The sequence below is a fragment of the Panthera tigris genome, chromosome B2 (genome assembly GCF_018350195.1).
Source record: "Panthera tigris isolate Pti1 chromosome B2, P.tigris_Pti1_mat1.1, whole genome shotgun sequence".
Taxonomy (NCBI): domain Eukaryota; kingdom Metazoa; phylum Chordata; class Mammalia; order Carnivora; family Felidae; genus Panthera; species Panthera tigris.
The window spans coordinates 111,065,854-111,086,281 of record NC_056664.1 but is presented as its reverse complement, the minus strand read 5'-3'; the positions used below and the strand labels follow the sequence as shown (position 1 = coordinate 111,086,281).

The window sequence follows — 20,428 nt, the reverse complement described above, 5'->3', positions numbered from 1 at the left end:
AGTTTTGTGAAACAAGAGATTTCACATGCATGCACTATGAATAGCAAAATAAGGTTAAAAATGATGAAAGGCAAGTGTCAAGATGGTTGATAGAGAAACAGAAATTGAACGAATCTGCTTTGGTATGCAGAAATATGCTTTATGGAAAGTGGTCATCAGACTTTAGAGGGGAAGGGAGTTGAAAATGCAGCTTCCTGTGCTCTCCCATCAGAGATTCTGATTCAGTGTGCCTGGAGCAGGGCCCAGAAATCTTCAGTTCTTAAGCAAATGCAATCGATGATTCTCGTACAAGTGGTGCAGTGATGGTACCTAAAAGATTCACATTTTCATAGTCTCTGCTTCTTTTTTTCTAAGATACAAGGAAAAGCCTACAGATTTCACTTAATTTTTGACACTTTTTTTCACACAAGTATTTTTACCCATGATCATTATTTTCACATTTCTTCACTGACCTGGAAACATTCTGTGTGGTCTCATCATAAACTATTCTGTCTGCCCATTTAGACGAGGGTTTTTGCAACAATCGAAAAAGCTGCAGAAAGAAGCCAACACTTAACGATGTGACATAATAGTTTTACCTATCCATAAATTGAATACAGCACAGGATTTGAGGATCCAGAATTTAAAAAAATACATTTTCAGGGGTGCCTAGGTGCTCAGTTGGTTAAGCATCTGACTTCAGCTCAGGTCATGATCTCATTGTTCCTGGGTTTGAGCCCTGTATCGGGCCCTCTGCTGACAGCTCAGCGCATGGTGCCTGCTTTATTTTCTGTGTCTCCCTCTCTATCTTCCCCTCCCCTGGTTGTGTTCTCACTTTCTCTCTCTCTCTCTTTCTCCCTGTCTCTCTCTCTCTCTCTCTCTCTCTCTCTCTCTCAAAAATACACATTTTTTTTTAAAAAGTACATTTTCAGATTATGTTGATTTTACTGAATCATCTCCACATTATTAGTGGTGTAAAATTAAATATAATATCAAGACTGGATATTAGGTTACTGAGCTTATCAGTAGCATTAGGTAAAGTACAGTTACATTAAGAAGGAGCTAAAAGTACGATAACTAACTTTAATTTAAATAAAACTTTTACAAAAAGGACTCTACTAAACAAAAATCCAAAACAAAGTAAAAGGAAATAATTCTTTAGGCTTTTCCAGGCATCTACATTCTAATAAAGCTACATGGAAATGTATAGACTAGCCCACACACAACTCTGACAAAGCGTTAGGTCATCAATGCATCTACAGAGTGCATCTTTTTTTTTTTTTTATTTAAAAAATGGCTTTTTATTTTTTTTAATTTTTTTTTCAATATATGAAATTTATTGTCAGATTGGTTTCCATACAACACCCAGTGCTCATCCCAAAAGGTGCCCTCCTCAATACCCATCACCCACCCTCCCCTCCCTCCCACCCCCATCAACCCTCAGTTTATTCTCAGTTTTTAACAGTCTCTTATGCTTTGGCTCTCTCCCACTCTAACCTCTTTTTTTTTTTTTTTCCTTCCCCTCCCCCATGGGTTTCTGTTAAGTTTCTCAGGACAGGGTGCATCTTAATAACAAAGCAGTCTTTAAAAACTTTATCTGGTAATTTACTTTTCCTGTCAGCCAAAATGCTTTAAAAATATTATCCTGAAAGGACTTTAAAAAATCAAACTCAATAACATTTAACAGAACAGTTCAGAAATGCAGAGCCGCTGAGTTGGTGGCTCTCACGCTTACATTTTTCATATAGTTTCCAGAGTTCAATATTTCTTATTGCAAAGTCCTCTTCCACCTTTACCTAGCTAATAAAAAATACATAGATTCTCCACAGGAGGTATATTTAAAACAAAAATTTAATGTTTATTTCTGAGACAGAGAGAGACAGAGCATGAATAGGGAAGGGGCAGAGAGAGAGGGAGACAGAATCTGAAGCAGGCTCCAAGCTCCAAGCTGTCAGCACAGAGCCTGACACGGGGCTCAAACCCACAAACTGTGAGATCATGACCTCAGCCAAAGTCTGTCGCTCAACCGACTGAGCCACCCAGGCACCCCTAGGAGGCATATTAATTTAGCCATAAATAGATATTTTTTAGCATAGTGAATTCAATGAATAAATATCACAGGGTAGTAAACACATACATTTATATCTGATACATTTCCTTAAGATAGACAGATGTATCCTTTCAAATGCTTAATTTGATTGACAAGGACTGTCGTAAATCTTAATAATTTTATCATATTTGTCTTCAGGTCTGTATATACATAACAATAGACATACAAGGTACATATATGAAAATATCACTTTCGTCTTTAGCTCCTCCCCATATGTCAAATGTCTGGTCCCTTTTACACTGCCTCACTATTCCCTCACCCTCCACCACGATCTCTCCTAATACATCCTCACATTCATTATGGAAGCATACAATACTGATGTTTTTCCTGAGCTCCTACTGTACCTATTTCAGACAACAAGCAAATGCTTTAAATAATAGTATCATTATAAGTTTTCTTTTTTGGTCTTTCAATAGAAAATTATAATCCAAGGAGCAATGTCTGCTGTTTGTATTTTTATATATCTTCTCTAAGTTATCTGACATTACTATATAATGCCTAAAAACTGTCATATAAGGGACTCAAAAAAACTTAATTCCAAACAAGAGGAGCCTCAGTAAACAAACAGCTGGACAACGTTGGACTATCATTAAGAGCTTCCATACATTATACATAAGTAACAGGTATACTTATACACACAAAATGTTTATTTATTTATGTATTTAATTTTTTATTACATTTATTTTTGAGAGGCAGAGAGAGAGAGAAAGAGAGAGAGAGACAGCATGAGTGGGAGAGGGGCAGAAACAGAGAGGGAGACACAGAATCTGAAGCAGGCTCCAGGCTCTGAGCTGTCATCCCAGAGCCTGACATGGGGCTCAAACCCACGAACCGTGAGATCATGACCTGAACCAAAGTCGGACACGCAACCAACTGAGCCCCCCAAGCGCCCCAGAAAATGTTTATTTTTTGGAATTTATAAAGGGAAGACAGCTACTTTCATGACTTTTCTCAAATAACTTCCTAAGCAAGTATGTTCATTGTAATAACCACATAGATTACACTTTTCAGATTTGTTATAGCAGCAATTAGTGCAGAAAAAATAAAAGGTACTAGATACAGTCTTTTATTGTTCATTATATAAAGTGCATTTTTATTTGAGCATAAAGGATAGATATTCTTTGTATCAGCATTTATTTTTACGGTTCAATGAGGGATGTTTTTTCTGTTAAGATCCCTAGGGCTTTGTAGCTGACACACATTACTTCCATGACTTCTACAATTTGAAGAATTCCCCAAAGAACTATGGCTCATCATTTTATACTGCATAATGTATAAATTGAAAGTGTTTTGTTTTAGATACAGTACTAATGAAATGAATAATTTACTTGCATAAAACTACTATAGGATAATGATATATCTGAGAGGTCCATATTGTGAAAAAGTTCCATTCAAGTTGAACTTATTAAATAAAGCTGCATTTTGCTGTGAATTTCATTTCTGAAGTCAGAGGGCCCTAGAACAGCCGAAACATAGATATATTTTATATTTAAATAGTTATATTGTAAGCCACTGAACACAAACATAGAGCAAATGATGTATTTCAAGATAGGGGAATTAGTATGTCATAAATTTTAATATGAAGAAAAGGCTTTCATTTGTTCCTCCAACCAATGATAAGAATAGACATACATTGTGTAATAGTTAATTCAATTTCCTACTAATTAATTCCCTTGTCCCCAGTCTACTGCTTCATCCATTAACATCTATGATTAACAGTTGAAGAAATATAAGATAATTATGTAAGTCTGTATTTAACAAGGATTTAAGTTTATCCAATCCTTTTAATTTTAGGACTAAACAAAGATGCTTTGTTTGAGCTTAGATTTTTTTCACCCAAAATTAAAAAGACATCTCCTTAGGTTCAACTGTTAAAATGCAGACCTGTATGAGTTGTTTCTTCCCTCAGAATGAAGTCAATCATTTATGAAAGTGGGTGATTATGATAAATCATTAGCATAATCTTATTATTTCCCTCAACACTAGGAGGGTAACCACAGAGTATGGACAGTAAAGGACACAGAATTCTCCACCAAGATACCAGTAGTGAAAGATCAAGGGACCAAGAGAGTCTTCAGCTGGTGGTGAGAACAAAGTAAAATGGCTTATCATGAGGCCCAAGATGACATAAAACAAAATGTTACTGGAAGGAGTTTGAGAGACTAAAACATAGGAAGGTCCTAAAAATCATGAATTTATTAAAGAGATTTGTAAGCACAGGCAGAAAATAAAACGTAGAAAAATGGTTACTAAAAGGGTAGGTAGGGCACCTTTGAGACCCTTAAGGTCCCAAGACTGAAGAAACATGTATTTGTTGAAGGACTAATAGTAAAGATGAGGGGGTGACCATGGAAGCTGAAGAGAAGCAAACGTTTGGGGTCAGGATGCTTGGGCATATCCTGAAGTAGCAGTTAAGTTTTATAAGTTAGATTTCTTTTTACATTTATAATAAAATAGTGTCTTCTTTGCAAACTTTGAACATTACAAGATAAGAGACAATGACTCTTCATCATTCTGTGAGCATCTGGCCATTTCTTACTGTCTGATGAGTTCTTCTTTTCTTGTTTTGATGATCCGACAGGATATGCATTAGGCCAAAGTACAAATAAAGTCGTTATCAATCTGTATGTGTGGTGGCAGATGTCTGTATCCTCACTATTTCTGCAGTTTTAAATGGCAATCAAACATGCATTTTTTAAAAAACATTTTCCGATCTGAAGGTGACAGTGTAAAATTTCAATCTTGAAAAAGTGACAGGGTTTTCTAATGAGATACACGCATCTGCAAATGAAATAAATCTACCACATTCGGGCCTTTTATAGTTTTGTGGAAACAGTTGTAGGACATGAAATTTCCAAAATGAAACCCAGCATCTCAGTTAATTAGGAAGGATATAAAATGAACTCTTGAAAACCAACAAAAGATGCTACATCAATAATTTACAGTTTTGAAGGAAAAAGAAGCAGTGTTTAAGAAAAGAAATGTTAGGGGAAAATGCTAATAAACATTAACATGAAAATTAATGAGTATCCATAAATTGCTAAATATAAATTTATATTGAGAAAATAATGTGATTATTTTATAGAACATAATAATTATTCTGCCATGCAAGAACTATATATTCCAGGATAAAATTTTCAATTGTAGTTAAAATCCTCAATACAGAGATTGTACTCTAATAATTTACTCTTATACTCATCACATTTCTAAAGCTTGTTAACATCCATTATATCAGCTGTTGCTATGCTTTTATTAGTAATAATGGAAGTATAAAATAAAACATAATATAAGCACAAAGTTTGTGGTAAATATAAAAAAATATTTATATTTGTGGGCATGTATTTAAACAAGATTGTGGGGTGTGATCATTATGTTACTCCTAAATCCACACTTTTCTTATGATTGCGAGTTCTGCTATTTCTTCCTTCTTATTGTATAACTATTCAGCCTCTTTTATCCAAACAAGGCCCATACCTCTCATTACTTAAATCTAATGTGAAAAGCTTCCCAGGAGATTTCTACCTTGACATTTCCCATAGGGGAGAACATCATGATTCTCAATCTACATTTTCCCAAGGAGATAAAGAGCATGAATAAGTGAACTGGTACAAAAATAAAATGATAACGATTAATTCCTCATCTTGCAAAAATATACTTCAAATATTTAATATTGTGATTCCAGTAATGTCTAGACATCCTAGTTGTAATAAATAACATGAAATCTACTAATAAGTATATTTTGTAAACACTAAGATAATACAGCATATTCACAAACTTCTCAAACTGAATATTTTCCTATACGTATTTTCCAGAGCTACATTTCCCCAAAAAACTTTTGCAATGCTTAGTGCCTGGCAGAAGACGCCCACTATAAATGTTTGTTAAATAAAACATAACAACCATCTGCCATTTGAATTATTTTTTCAAGCAGGCCTATTTGTTTCATATCCAAATATTAATATATGGATTTAGACAATCTTATAGACAGCAAAGTGAGGGGTTATTGGCTACTTCTCAAGCAAAACCACCTGGACCTGAAATTCCCCCAACACATAATATACATAAATCTGATTTTGTAACATTCACTTGGATAGTTACAGTAAAAAATATATATATATCAATCCAATTCAGCAAATATTTATCAAAGACCTGCTGTATTTGAAATATTTTACTGGTAATTTCAAAGGATACACAGCTGAATAGGATGAAGTGCCTCTTTAGAGTACAGTATACTAACAATTATCTTGTTGGAATTCATAATGAAGTGGTGTTTTAAAAATATTTTAAATTATAAAGAAATTCATTATTATAAAGCTTAATTGAATATTTTTATCTTACTTAGATCAACCCATGTATAAATCAATCTGCCTACCCACTTGTCAATCTACCTACATATATCTAGTTATCTATGAAAGGAGGAAAAATCACCTGAAAAAAGTGTCAAGCAGGGGAATAAGAAATTTATTCAGAATTTGTGGTTCTAAGCATGGTGCAATATTTAAATCCTTTGCTCCTCTAAATCAAGTAGTGTGTCAAGCTCTCACAGAAAATAAAAGTTCAGTTACTGCCAAAATTAGACACAGTTAATTATTAAAAGTGACAACCAACATCTTCAAGTGCCATCCATTATTTAAGAAGGTTTCCAATTGAGGAGTACTTTGATTCTAATAGAAAACTTCTTTGATGTTTGCACATTGCTTCACAGGAAAAGAAACCAATATAACAGTCACAGTAACAATTCCCTTCAGAAAGTAATACTGTGGATAAAAGAGCCAATATCCGGGGCCTTACCCATGGGTAATTGGGGAAATGGAGAAAATATGCCTAGAGTACCACAGTCTCCCTGCGGTCCCTCTGCTGTCTATCCATTGCCTTTCTACTTCCTTGTTGCCCTCCCTTTGCTCTCAACAGTATTCTTGCAACTTCTGTGGTTCTTGGTTTAAACTTTAATTACCACATTAATTAAAATTACACAGAGTTTTACATTGCTGTCAATTGTTTTTCCACGCCTTTATGTTATTTGATCCTACAATGTAAGTACTACCACATTTTTAAGTCATTAGCTAACTTAAAGCCACTGTATTTGAGACCACTTCTTTCTGATTCCAAATAGAATCAGAACTGCTTACATGTGGAATAGATGGATAAAGTGTTCACTTTTAAATGAGGCAGGCAAGGCTTCCATAGCCTGCATTAAGGAACTTTCACCCTTCTGATATATCCAGGTCTGTGATCCATTAGTCCTCACTAAAATATGCTTAGAAACAATCATAATTTTGTACAGAACTTATATGTGGCCTGACAGCTAAGTATCTTAATTCCTCATTTCAAATTAGAACTCCTGATCTAGGAATGTATTTATTTAGTTTTTATCTGCAAGTTAACATTATATGGTCTTTGCTAATTTTAATCAGGTTGTAATACCTATATGGTATATCAACTATGTTGGGTCAAAGACTAGTATCTGAAGCAAATGAAAGGATGGCACCATACCTTGTAGAGATTATTTAAAGGTCTTGGTATGTACCATATTTAAAAATCTAATTGTATTCATTAGTTCTAGTTAGAATTGTGTATCTTCTGTTTTGATCACATTGTGCTAAAAATATTTCTTATATTACCCTTCCAATCCAAACTGGCCAGTCATACAGAGGGCACAAAGTCTAGAGCCAGACTGCCCACATATGAATAATGGCTCTCTAACGGATTAGTTCTGTGACCTTGAAGTAGTTACTCAACCACATTGTGGCACAATTTCCCCATCCATAACATGGGACTACTGTACAATATCTATCTCATAAGAATAATGTGACAATGAAAAAGGTAATGTATGTAAAACACTTTAAACCATACCTGCTATGCAATATTCCCCAAATAAGCATTAGCTTTTATTATGTTTCCCACTTTTATAGGATAACTGTAATAATGTATAATATATTGGTGGTATATGTCATATGAGTGATATATACTAATGTTATAGCTTTTGTTTTAATAAAAGGTTCTGAAAATCAGTATCTGAGCCATAAGAAGGATGTCAAAGGTAGTCATTTCCAGAATTCAGGCAGGATTATACCAGAAATGTCAGTCTTAAGGAAATCACGTTGAGTCAGGAATTGCCATTCTCTAAACTTACAATTGTCCAGTTTATGCTCAACAGTTTCTGTCTTTCCCTTACAACGAGATGTTTAGACTTCATATGTGAGTAAAAAAACTGCATGGCTTCTATCTATGCTCCTTGAACAAATATATCTCCAAGGATCACTAAAATTGTTCATATAGATTTTTTAACACTACCATCAATTTATGAGTTATAATTGGTATAAAATTCTTCTGTATTGGATTTCAATAGTTTGCAAAATTTCTAAAAATATTTGAGATCAACGTAATATTACTCACTCTTTATTTTACCAAGATAGAATTTTTAAAGAAGGATATGAAGCCTGAAATAATAAAGGATAAGTAATTTTTATGCCACAGAGTTAAAAAACTATATGGAAAAGCATTAAAAAAACTACCAAGATATAAACCACAGTAGGAAACAGTTTTATAAGATATGAGATGGTCAAAGGATAATAGTCATAAGATAAAAACTTGCATGTTAATGAAAAAAGACAAAAACAAAAATGAATTACAGACAAACCTATAAATGAGAAATTAAAGAATACATACAAGAAACATATGAAAGGTATTCAATCTTACTAATTATCATGTCCCAACTAAATTATAATGCAGTATCATATCTCAGTGACACTGAAATATTATTTTGTTTTTAAATTATATGTTACACGATACCAGAAATCTTCATGTTTACCCTTTCTATAAAGTTATTATTTATTTTTACTACATCCAGACCAAGGTAGTGGAGATGCTTCCGTTGACAGCACATTTAAAGGCATCACGTTCCCCCTCTCCCTCAGATAAGAAACAAGAAAAGTACACCTGTTTTACCACTGCTATTCAACATTGCACTGATGTTGTACCCAAAACAAAGAAGCAAGAAATAAAAGGTGTCCAAATTGGAAAGGAAGAAATAAAACAATCTCCTTTTTTTTTTTTTTTTTTTTTAGACCTGACCCTAAATACAGTGAATCACAAAGAATCCATCCAAAAACACTAGGGGAGCAGTTGTTAAATAAGCCAGGAGCTGGCTGATCCTGAAACCCAGACTGTGAACTATGGAATTCCTGGTGAGAGAGGAGCATGAAGCAGTAGCCTTAGTAGTTAAAAGAAAGTTTAAAAAGCAGATTATGGTAACATAAATCCACTTGTGATTAGAGGGCAGGGGAAAGAAGGGATGATATAAACACACTGAGGAGAACATTTTATGTAGAGCAACAAGCTTATTTAGCACACTGGAAAATAATGTTGAAAACAAGAAAATCTGGGATGATAAACAAGTGAATTTGGATTTCATTCTGTAAACAGAAAGAGAAAGATTGGGGACATGGGAATACTTCTATTATTAACTTTTGTATTAAAGGTAATGATATATAAACAATGCAACCATCTATGAAGTGAGTGGTCATTGAAATATACAAACTGATCAGATCCCAAATGTAAACATTTCTCATTATCCCTTTAGGTAGTAGCCTGCATTATGTGTAGCCCTGTCATATATTTTAAATGCTTCTTTTAACTTTAAATATGTTTGAGGAATTCAACTATTTAAGTTTACGCCAGATGAATTAAGCAAAACATTTTTTTAGAATATTACCTCAATTGTGTAATATTGCCTTTGACTATTATAATATTCCTTGCCTGAAGGATTATATTGTGATTTTTTTTTTTACAAATGGTAATGCCTCTATACAAATATGTGTCCATTATGCAGGAGTGTATATCTGTTACCCAGAGTGAAGGACAGGTTGATACAAGCATTTCACAGTTGTGTTTTAGATGAGAACCTAATAATAACCATCTCTGCATAGAGTTCAAAGTGCAAGGAAAGTTAGTTGTGTTAATACTACTGAGCACCCCCATTTTTCTAACCCAAATTAAAATGACAGTTGAAAAATTTTTCTATTTATTGCTTCAACCCAAAATGGCCTTATTTTACCAAGTCAGACAGAGATCCTCATAAAGTAAGACAAGAATCATTATACTAATTGGATGCTTATTAAAATCCTCAGATTTAATTATAAATTCCACAGATGTATGGCTATGCATTTTTACTTAAGTGGTGACATGTAAGTGGTTAAAAAGGAGCCACAGGGATAATCTTCCACCGATGCTAGTAATCTCCAAAGGCCTTGTAGGAGAGACTAATTTGTCACCAAACTCATTTTTCCTTCCTCTCAGGCACATTTCTTCACTGTCCTTATTAGTAGGTATGGTCATGTGACTATATTCTGGCCAATCAAATGTGGGAAAAAGAGGTACTTACTTCTTGGCCTGGCCCTTAACTATCTCCTAATGCAGTCCTCCTATTGTTCTTTGCCTATTGCCTAGTTAAATGAACACAACTTACAGGTATTAGATAAGGATACTGTAGACAGGAAAAGTATGCTGGATCCTAGCGCAGCTCTGTAGAGCACAGTACAACACCTGCTCCAGTGTAAGAAATAAATATTTATTAAAGTCACTGAAATTATGGGGTTGGTTTTATAGTACTTAGCCTGTCCTGACCAACACAATCCTGCAAAGTACAAGGTGTATCTTTTTTTTTAATCACTGTTTTCCCTGAATCTAGATGTATACCCTGGATTTAAGGAAATTCTTGAAGTTTAGTTTAAAATTATGGCTAATCCTTTAATCTTAAATCCGCTGTTAGTGTGAAGGTGGGATGGACAATTTCTAAGTTTCCTTCCAAAACCTTCTGTGACATTCTATGAGTTTAGAATTCTAATTACTATTATTATTATTATTATTATTATTTGGTAGGAACTCTTCTATGGATGCTTTCTAAGCATATTTTATTTCTTTCTTCAGCATAGATGTCATCCTGCATGTATCAGATGTTTATTTAAATTCTATAAACACCCATGCTCAATTTCACAGTTTAATACAGAACAGATTGAACACTAGAATGTAAAAATGAGAAATAAATATTATAACATAATATCCCTTCTTGGGGCTCCTGGGTGGCTCAGTTGCTTAAGTGTCTGACTCTTGATTTTGGTTCAGGTCATGATCTCACAGGTTGTGCTGGCATCTTGGAGCCTGCTGGGATTCTCTCCCTCCTTCTCTCTCTCTGCCCCTCCCCCACTAGTATGCACACTTGTGTGGTCTCTCTCTCTCTCTCAAAATAAATAAAAACATAAACTTTAAAAAAATTAAGTGTTTCAAGAAAAACACATGATATCTCTTCCTGCTTAAAAGGTCCACATAAACAAAACCTCTATTACATAATAGAAATAAATATAAACAGAATCAAATCCTGCAGCATGGAAGTTTTATTCCCTTATTTTCAAAACAACAGCTATCAATTTAGAAACTTACAATCAATTATCAAGCTATCATGCTCAGCAGAATTTTAAAGAACTGAGAAATGAGAACCACACATCAGGTATGATGCTTATATTTCTTATTCCACTCTATTGCATTAACCCTTAAAAAATAGAAAAATAAAAATAATAATGATCATAAGAAAATATTCAAATTATTTCACTTTCTCCATACTTTGATAAAAGAAAATCATACTTGATATGGCTATCATAAAATCAAAATTTACTTAATTTCAACTTCAAGTAGAATTTTAGGAAGAATTAGATTTGTAATAGTGTTATCCAGATACATCCTCTTTTTGCTCTTTTACAGATTTCTATTTCAAAATTCCCCAAAAAACATATGAATATTTTGCTAAGCACCAACTCATATTTTGTATCCATAACACTTTTTTGTTGCTTCTGTAAGGCTCAATTTTTTTAAAGACATTTAATCTTCAGAGATGGAGTTTTTGAGATAGGAATAGTTTAGCTCACTTTATAACTGCAATGAGAATATTAGTAAAGTTACCAGAGAGGATTAGTAAAAGCAATTCCAGGAAACACTCAGTCATGTATATTAAACGTAATACATGCAGGGGCTCCTGGGTGGCTCAGTCAGCTGAGTGTTTGACTCTTGATTTGGGCTCAGGTCATGATCCTAGAATCCTAGTATCCAGACTCATGTTGGGTTCCATGCTGAGCATGAAGCCTATATGAGATTCTCTCTCTCTCTCTCTCTCTCTCTCTCTCTCTCTGCCCTCTCCCCTGCTCACACATTGTCTCTCTAAAATAAAAAAAAAATAAAATTAACATTAATATATATGTTATGTATGCTAATATATACACATTGTGTGCTAAATGTATGTTAAATTAATGTTAAGGATTTTAAAGTGAATGCCTAAAAAAGGTTCATGTAAAGGAATATTAAGACTCAACACAATCACTTGTAATTTACAGGCATACCTTGTTTTATTGCATTTCACATTACTATGTTTCACAGATAATGAATTTTTCATAAATTGAAGGTTTGTGGCAAACCTGTGTCAGCACCATTTTTTCCAATAGCATTTCCTCATTTTGTGTCTATCACATTTTGGTAATACTCACAATGTTTCAATTTTTTTCATTATTATTATATTTGTTAGGTGATATGTGATCTTTGATTCTCCCATTTAATTGTTTTGACGCATCATAAACCATTCCTGTATAAGACAACAAACTTCATGTATTTTGTGTTCTGAATACTCTACTTACCAGCTGTTCCATCTCTCCTCCTTAGTCCTCTCTCTTCCTTAAGACACAGCAATATTGAAATTAGGCCAATTAATAGTCGTTCAATGGCCTGTAAGTATTCAAATGAAAGGAAGAGTTGCACAACTCTCACTTTAAATCAAAAGATAGAAATGATGAAGCTTAGTGAGAAAGGAACATCAAAAGTCAAGATAAGCCAAAAGCTAGTCCTATTGTGCCAAATAGGTAGCCAAGTTGTGAATGCCAAGGGAAAGTTCTGAGAAAATTAAAAGTGTATCCAGTGAATACATGAATGATAAGAAAGGAAAACAGCCTTATTGCTGATATGTACAAAGTTGTAATGGTTTACACAGAAGATCAAACAGCCACAACATTCCCATAAGCAAAGCCTAATCCAGAGCAAGGCCCCATCTCCCTTGAATTCCATGAAGACTGACAGAGGTGAGGAAGCTGCAGAAGAAAAGTCTGAAGCTAACAGAGGTTGGTTCACAAGGTTTAAGGAAAGACATCATCTCTATAACATAAAAGTGCAAGGTTAAGAGGCAATTGCTGATGTAGAGCTGCAGCATGTTATCCAGAAGATCTAGCTAAGATAACTAACTAAGGTGACTATACTAAAATGGACATTTTCAAAGTAGACAAACAGCCTTGTATTGGGACAACATGCCATATAGAATTTTCTTATCTAGAAAGGAGAAATCTGGCTTTTAAACTTCAAAAAAACAGGCTCACTCTCTTACTATTAGCTAATGCAGCTGGTGACTTTAAGTTCAAGCCAATGGTCATTCACCATTCTGAAAATCCTAGGGCCCTTCAGAATTATGCTAAGTTCATTCTGCCTGTCCTCTATAACTGGAACACTAGATGACAGCACATCTGTTTACAACATGGTTTACTATTTGAAGCCCACTGTTGAGACCTAAGGCTCAGAAAAAAAAGATTCATTTCCAAAATATTACTGTTGTTGACAATGTACCTGATAACCCAAGAGATCACACAATGAGATTCATGTTATTTTCATGCTTGCTAACACAACATCCATCTGTAGCCCATGGATCAAGGAATAATTATGATCTTCAAGTCTTACTGAAGAAATGTATTTAATAGAATATAGTGATGGATAGTGATTCCTCTGATGGATCTAGGCAAAGCAAGGTGAAAATCTTCTGGGCAAGATACGCCATGAAGATGTCATTAAGAACATTCATACTTCATAGAAGGGATTGAAATAGCATCATTTTTGAGAGAGAAAGGGTGTGTGTGTGTGTGTGTGTGCGTGCGAGTGTGCGTGCACACATGCATGCAAGCATGTGGGAGGGGCAGAGGGAAAGGAGTGACAGAATGTTAAGGAGGCTCCAAGCCTAGTGCAGAGCTGGACATGGGGGCTCAATCTCACAACCATGAGATCATGACCTGAGCCAAAATCAAGAGTCAAATGCTTAACCGACTGAGCCATCCAGACACTCCAAAATAGCATAATTAACAGGAGTTTGGAAGAAGTTGATTCCAACCATCAACTTGGAGGGTTTGACTTGGAAAAGGGATGATTCAGAGGGTTTCAACACTTCAGTAGAGAAAGTAACTGCACATGTGGTGGAAACAGCAAGAGATCTAGAATTAGAAGTGGAGACTGAAGATGTCACTGAATTGCTGCAAGCTCATGATAAAACTTGAGCAGATGAAGAATTGCTTCCTATGGATAAGTGAAGAAAGTGGTTTCTTGAGAGAATCTACTCCTGGTGAAGATGCTGTGAAGATTGTTAAAATGACAGCAAAAGATTTAGAATATTACATGGACTTAGTTGATAAAACAGTAGCCAGGTTTGAGACCACTTACTTCAATTGTGGTGGGAGTTCTAATGTGGTAAAATGGTATAGAGAAATCATTAGTGAAAAGGAAGGTCAATCGATGCAACAAATTCAATTGTTGTCCTGTTTTAAGAAATTGCCACAGACACCTTAACCTCAGCAACTGCTACCCTGATCAGTCAGCAGCCATCAACATCAAAGCAAGACCCTCTACCAACAAAAAGATTATGTTTCACTGAAAGCTCAGATGATGGAAATTTTTAGCAATGATGCGTTTTTTAGTTAAAGTATATACATTATTTGTTTTAGACATAATGTTATTGCACACTTAAGACTACAGTATAGTAAAAGCACAACCTTTAAGTGTACTGGGAAGCCAAAAATTCATTTGACTCATTTTATTGCAATATTCACTTCATTGCAATGGTCCTGAGCCAAACCCAGAATATTCCAAGGTTTGTCTCTATGTGTAAAGGCTAGTCATGCTTAATGAAAGAGTAAATATAACAAACACAGCAGAAATATAAAGTATTATGGGGAATACTATGAAAAATTATATGCCAACAAATTGGCAACAAAAACAGATACACTCCTAGAAGTATATAATCTTGTAAAACTTAATCAGAAAGAAATAGAAAATTCAAAAAGACTAGCAGAAAATTGAATCAGTAATCAAAAACTCCCAAACTCATAGGTGAGTTCTACCAAACGTTCAAAGAAGAGTTAATACTTGTACTTCTCAAACTATTCAAAAAATAAGAGGAAGGAAAAAGGAAACTTCCAAATTCATTCTACAAGGTTTAGCATCATTACCTGTATACCAAAACCAGACCAAAACAAAAACAAACAAAAAAAAAAAACTATACAAAAAAGAAGAAAAGAAAAAAAGAAGAAGAAGAAGAAGAAGAAGAAGAAGAAGAAGAAGAAGAAGAAGAAGAAGAAAGAAACCTACAGGCCAACATCCCTGATGAGCACAGATCCAAAAATCTTCAGCAAACTATTGGCGAACCAAATTCAACAATGCATTAAAAGGAGCACTCACCATGATCAAATGGGATTTATTCCAGGGATGAAAGAAAGGTTCAACATTCCCAAATTAATCCATGTTACACATCACATTAAAAAAGGAGAAAGATAAAAATAATATGATTGTTTCGATAGATGTAGAAAAGCATTTGAGAAAATACAACATCTGTTCATGATAAATCTCTCAACAAAATGGGTTATGAAACATACCACACACAATAAAGGCCATATATAAAAAACCCACAGCTAATATCTTAATGGTGATTAACCGAAAGCTTTTTCTCTAAGATCAGGAACAAGGACACACACTCTTGCCACTTTTATTCAACATAGTACCTTTTATTCAATTTTTATTCAACATAGTTCTAGCTGCAGCAATCGGATAAGAAAAATAAAGAAAAATCATCCAAATTCATAAGAAAGAAGTAAAACTGTCACTGTTTGCAGATGACATGTTATGTTCAAAAGTCCCTAAGGACTACACAAAAGAACGAATGAATTCAGTAATGTTGCAGGATACAAAATTAACACACAGAAATCTGTTGTGTTTTTATGCAGTAATGACAAAGTGGAAGAAAGAATCATTAAGAAACTGTCCCACTTTTAATTGCACCAAAAATAATAAAATATCTAAGAGTAAATGTAACCAAGTAGGTGAAAGATCTAGACTCTGAAAATTATAAGACACTGTTGAAAGAAATTTAAGATGATACAAACAAATGAAAAGATATATCATGCCCATAGATTAGAAGAATATTGTTAAAATGTTCCATAATATTCAAACCTATTTACAGATTCATTGCAATATCTATCAAAATATTAATAGTATTTTTTCAAGAACTAGAACAAATAACCCCTTATTTTTTTATGGAATCACAAAGACCCTGAAGAGCCAGAGCAATCTTGGAAAACAAACAAACAAACAAACAAACAAAAACAAAAACAAAAACCTGATATCACAATCCCAAATTTAAAGATACACTTCCAAGCTGTAGAAATCAAAATAAGATGGTATTGACACAAAAAACAGACACATAGGTCAATGGAACAGGATGGGAAGCCCAGAAATAAATACACACTTATATAGTCAATTAATCTATGACAAAAGAGGCAAGAATATGGGGAAAAGACGGTCTTTTCAATAAATGTTATTAGAAAAAAAATAGCTATTGGAAAAAAGCTATTGGAAAAAATTTTAAATTATAAAAGTGCTTTTAAAAAGATAGTGACAAAGCTTCTTAAGAAATTACATGAAATATCCTTCACCAGGATCAAGAGATCAACATTGAGACACTGATTTAGAAAAGTTTATCAAAAACTTACAAGTTAAATGTGATGAAGTCTACCAACGAATAATCAGTTTATTGAAAAAGACAAAAGATGTGACTGGGTTAGTGTACTGAGCAAGATAAAGGCATTCTAGATACAATCAAATGTGTATTAAGAACATCCCTGAACTAAAAGGTAAATTGCCCTCTTTGCAATTATACTTTTGTGGTCCGAATGCATATATTGTTCATAAAGTGTGGCTACTTCAAGGCCAAATCCACTATATTTACAGATATCAAAGGATTTTTTTTGAAACCAAGAAGCCACAGATCTCCTTATTTAAGATAAAATCAGTTCACTGTGTGAGCAGGATGTGATACAGAGAAATGTTCTATAATGAGTTACTGCAATGCTCTCATTGTCCAACTCTAGCTATTAAATTTAATGATTTTGCCAGGTCAGATAACTTTTGCCACACACCAAAGATCCTTCTCCCTGTACACTTTCTACTTAGTGGAGATAAATTCAAGTTAGGCTAAGTAAAGAGAACTATATATGGAAATGACATAGCGTCTTCTTTTATTCATTCATTCAACAAATATTTCTAGAATACCTACTATATGCCAGATACTATTCCAGGTGTACTGAATAGGGCAAGGTTACTATTTCCATTAAGATTAAAGAGAACTGCACAATGGAAAAATAAACAAAAAACATTTAAATAAATAAATAAATAATGCCAAATAGTTCTGTGAGGGAACCAAATAGTTGTGTAGAGCAACAGCATGCAAAGAGGGGAGTGTAAACTATTAGATGATAAAGCAAGGGAACGCCATATTTGAGCTGAATCTGAATGAAATGAGGAAGTAAACCAGGCAAAGATTGATGGAAAGGGAGATTCCATAAGAGCAATAGGGAGGATCCTGAACTCAGAAACTAATTTGGTTGAGTACCCATTCAGGAAGTCCTTCCACCTGTCAACCCTTAATTGACATGGCTACTAAGGAAATTGCTTTTAATATACTTGATAAAATTTACAAGAGGCTTTTACTACTCATTTTAACTATTCTGCTTGATTATCCTTGATTCTCTGCTTGATTCTCCTTTCAAGATAAAGTGTTGGTACCAGGACTAATTTCACAATATCTAAGTACATAATAAATCTAACTGGTCAACAAATAGGCAATGTCTATGAAAGCGGTATTACTGAAAGAATTGTTTGCAATAAATAGATACGTAATTCTTAGCATGCAACCACAAATTAAAAAAATAAAACAAACTTAAGAGACTTTAATTCCTGTTATATGCATTGCTTAATATTTTTTATATAAGAGGAAATTATTTATAACTGATAGGTAACTGAAATTTTAGCTGCTTTTATTTTTTGTTATTTATTTAATTTTATTTTATTTATTTTCAGAAGAAGGGATACAGCACAAATGGGGATGGGCAGAGAGAGAGGGAGAGACAGAATCCCAAGCAGGCTCCACGCTGTCCGCACAGAGCCTGATGTGGAGCTCTGTCTCACAAACCATGAGACCATGATCTAAGCTGAAATCAAGAGTCAGATGCTCAACTGACTAAGACACCCAGGTGGCCCTTGCCTGTTTTTAATATTCTATGTATAATGCAAAAAATTCTCTTTAAAATCCAGTATACACACAACAGTATTCCTACTACACTGTTATATAATTCTGAACCATGATTTCAGCTAGGACAAATGAGAGTTATTTTAATTCTATTGCCATCACAACACCCACAACGTACCCACCACAGGATTTTTAGAAATTCAAAGTATGATTACTCCGACAGCATCTTTACTGGTCAGCTGCATATGATCTATGTGAGGTCCCCAGCGACCCCCTTTCAGGTTTTATAGTTATGGCCAGCATATATGGCTATAATAAACTGTCGATGATGTAATATAATCTTATGTGTTATTAAAAATGTAAATGTTCAATTTTCAAAAATATTATAAGGCAGGAAAGATCCTAATTAGATTTTGCTTCAGACTCTTCACTTCTGATTCAAATGTAATGACAAATAATATGGAATCAAGACAGAATAAATGCTTGATTTTTCTTTGAGCTCCATATAGGACGAGGGTTCTTAAAAGATAAGGAAATAGTTAGAAATACATCTCTGTGGTCACATGTACTTTGATAAACATTACCCTGCAGTGTTTCAGGTCTCAAATTCAAGAGGCCAAGCATTTAAATAAAATAAATGAATCTGTAATGCATCACTGAAGTCAAAACACATGAACTGACTTTGAGAGTTGGAGGCTACATTTTATTAACATAATTTTCAAACAACCTACCATATTGAGAATATGTAACAAAAGCGGAAACTGAATCACCTGTAGAATTATATTCTTTCATATTTCCTCAGCTGCTAAAAGTTTCAATTCAAAGTTCAATATTCTGCCTATAGGCAACATTTTATTAAGTCTATAATTAGTGATTCTAGTTTTTCCTCAAGGGACATTCCATTTCTAATTTGAAACAACTACTACTGAAGAAAGCTTCTCAATATATCTAAAAACATATTTTTTATTTCAAAATGTTTACAAGTTTTATAAGGTCCCCATAAATGCTTTCTGCTAACACCACAAAGAGCCATGGACATAGGGCAGAAGCTATCACTAAAATATTCTTTTTCACTTATGAAATTCTTGGCCTTAAAGAAATAATAAAGGAATCTAAATTTTGCAAGACATTAATGATAATAAGCGACATCTCTAAAACCCCACAGAATCGACTGGAAAGAGCATCTCTTGACCATGAAAGTCATTTAAAGGAGCAATTAAGTTATGGTCTGAAGTCTGATGTTCTGTCACAAATTTATAATGTCTGGGTTCAACCTGTACTTTTAGCAATGTGGGAATATTATAAAGAAGGTGAGATGCACATTGTTGCTTTGAAACAGAAATTTATTTGGAGTGCCTGGGCAGCTCAGTCAGTTAAGTGTCTGACTATGCCTCAGGTCATGGTCTCATGGTGTGTGAGTTCGAGCCCTGCATCAAGCTCTGTGGTATCAGCACTGAGTCAGCTTCAGATCCTCTGTCACACCATCTCTCTGCCCCTCCCCTGTTCACATTCTCTCTCTCTAAAGCAAACATTTAAAAAAAATAAATTTAAAAAATAACAGATTCTCAGTTTTGTGGTTTCACAGTCACGTTTGTGGTGTATATTTTTTCCCACAGTACCCCAGAAACAAAATCTAGTAGTTCAGTGTAATCAGTAGTGAAATCCAAACAACATCACATCACAAATAATTATGGACTAACACTTACTAGACATTTAAAAAAATAATGCACACAAATAAAAGAAAAAATAATACATTTTACTTTGTTCTTAACCACACTCACTAATAGTATATATGTGCAACATTTTAAATATTGAATCTGATTAGACATCACCACCCTTCTACCCTTTCCACATAAATATTCCCATGGTATTTGCTTTTTTTCCCAAGAATGACTAAAAACTCAACTTCTCAAAACTAACATTATCAAAAGGAATTATTGTGTCTAATATTAAATCTGTGAACTACCTGG

The 20,428-nt window shown here is 34.0% G+C and overlaps 1 protein-coding gene and 1 pseudogene across 3 annotated transcripts in view; one reads left to right on the top strand and one right to left on the bottom strand.

Moving 5' to 3' along the window:
- NKAIN2 (sodium/potassium transporting ATPase interacting 2) overlaps window positions 1-20,428 on the bottom strand; it is a 986,091-nt gene that overhangs the window by 607,921 nt on the left and 357,742 nt on the right. The window lies entirely within an intron of this gene.
- LOC122238731 overlaps window positions 1-20,428 on the top strand; it is a 75,178-nt pseudogene that overhangs the window by 15,470 nt on the left and 39,280 nt on the right.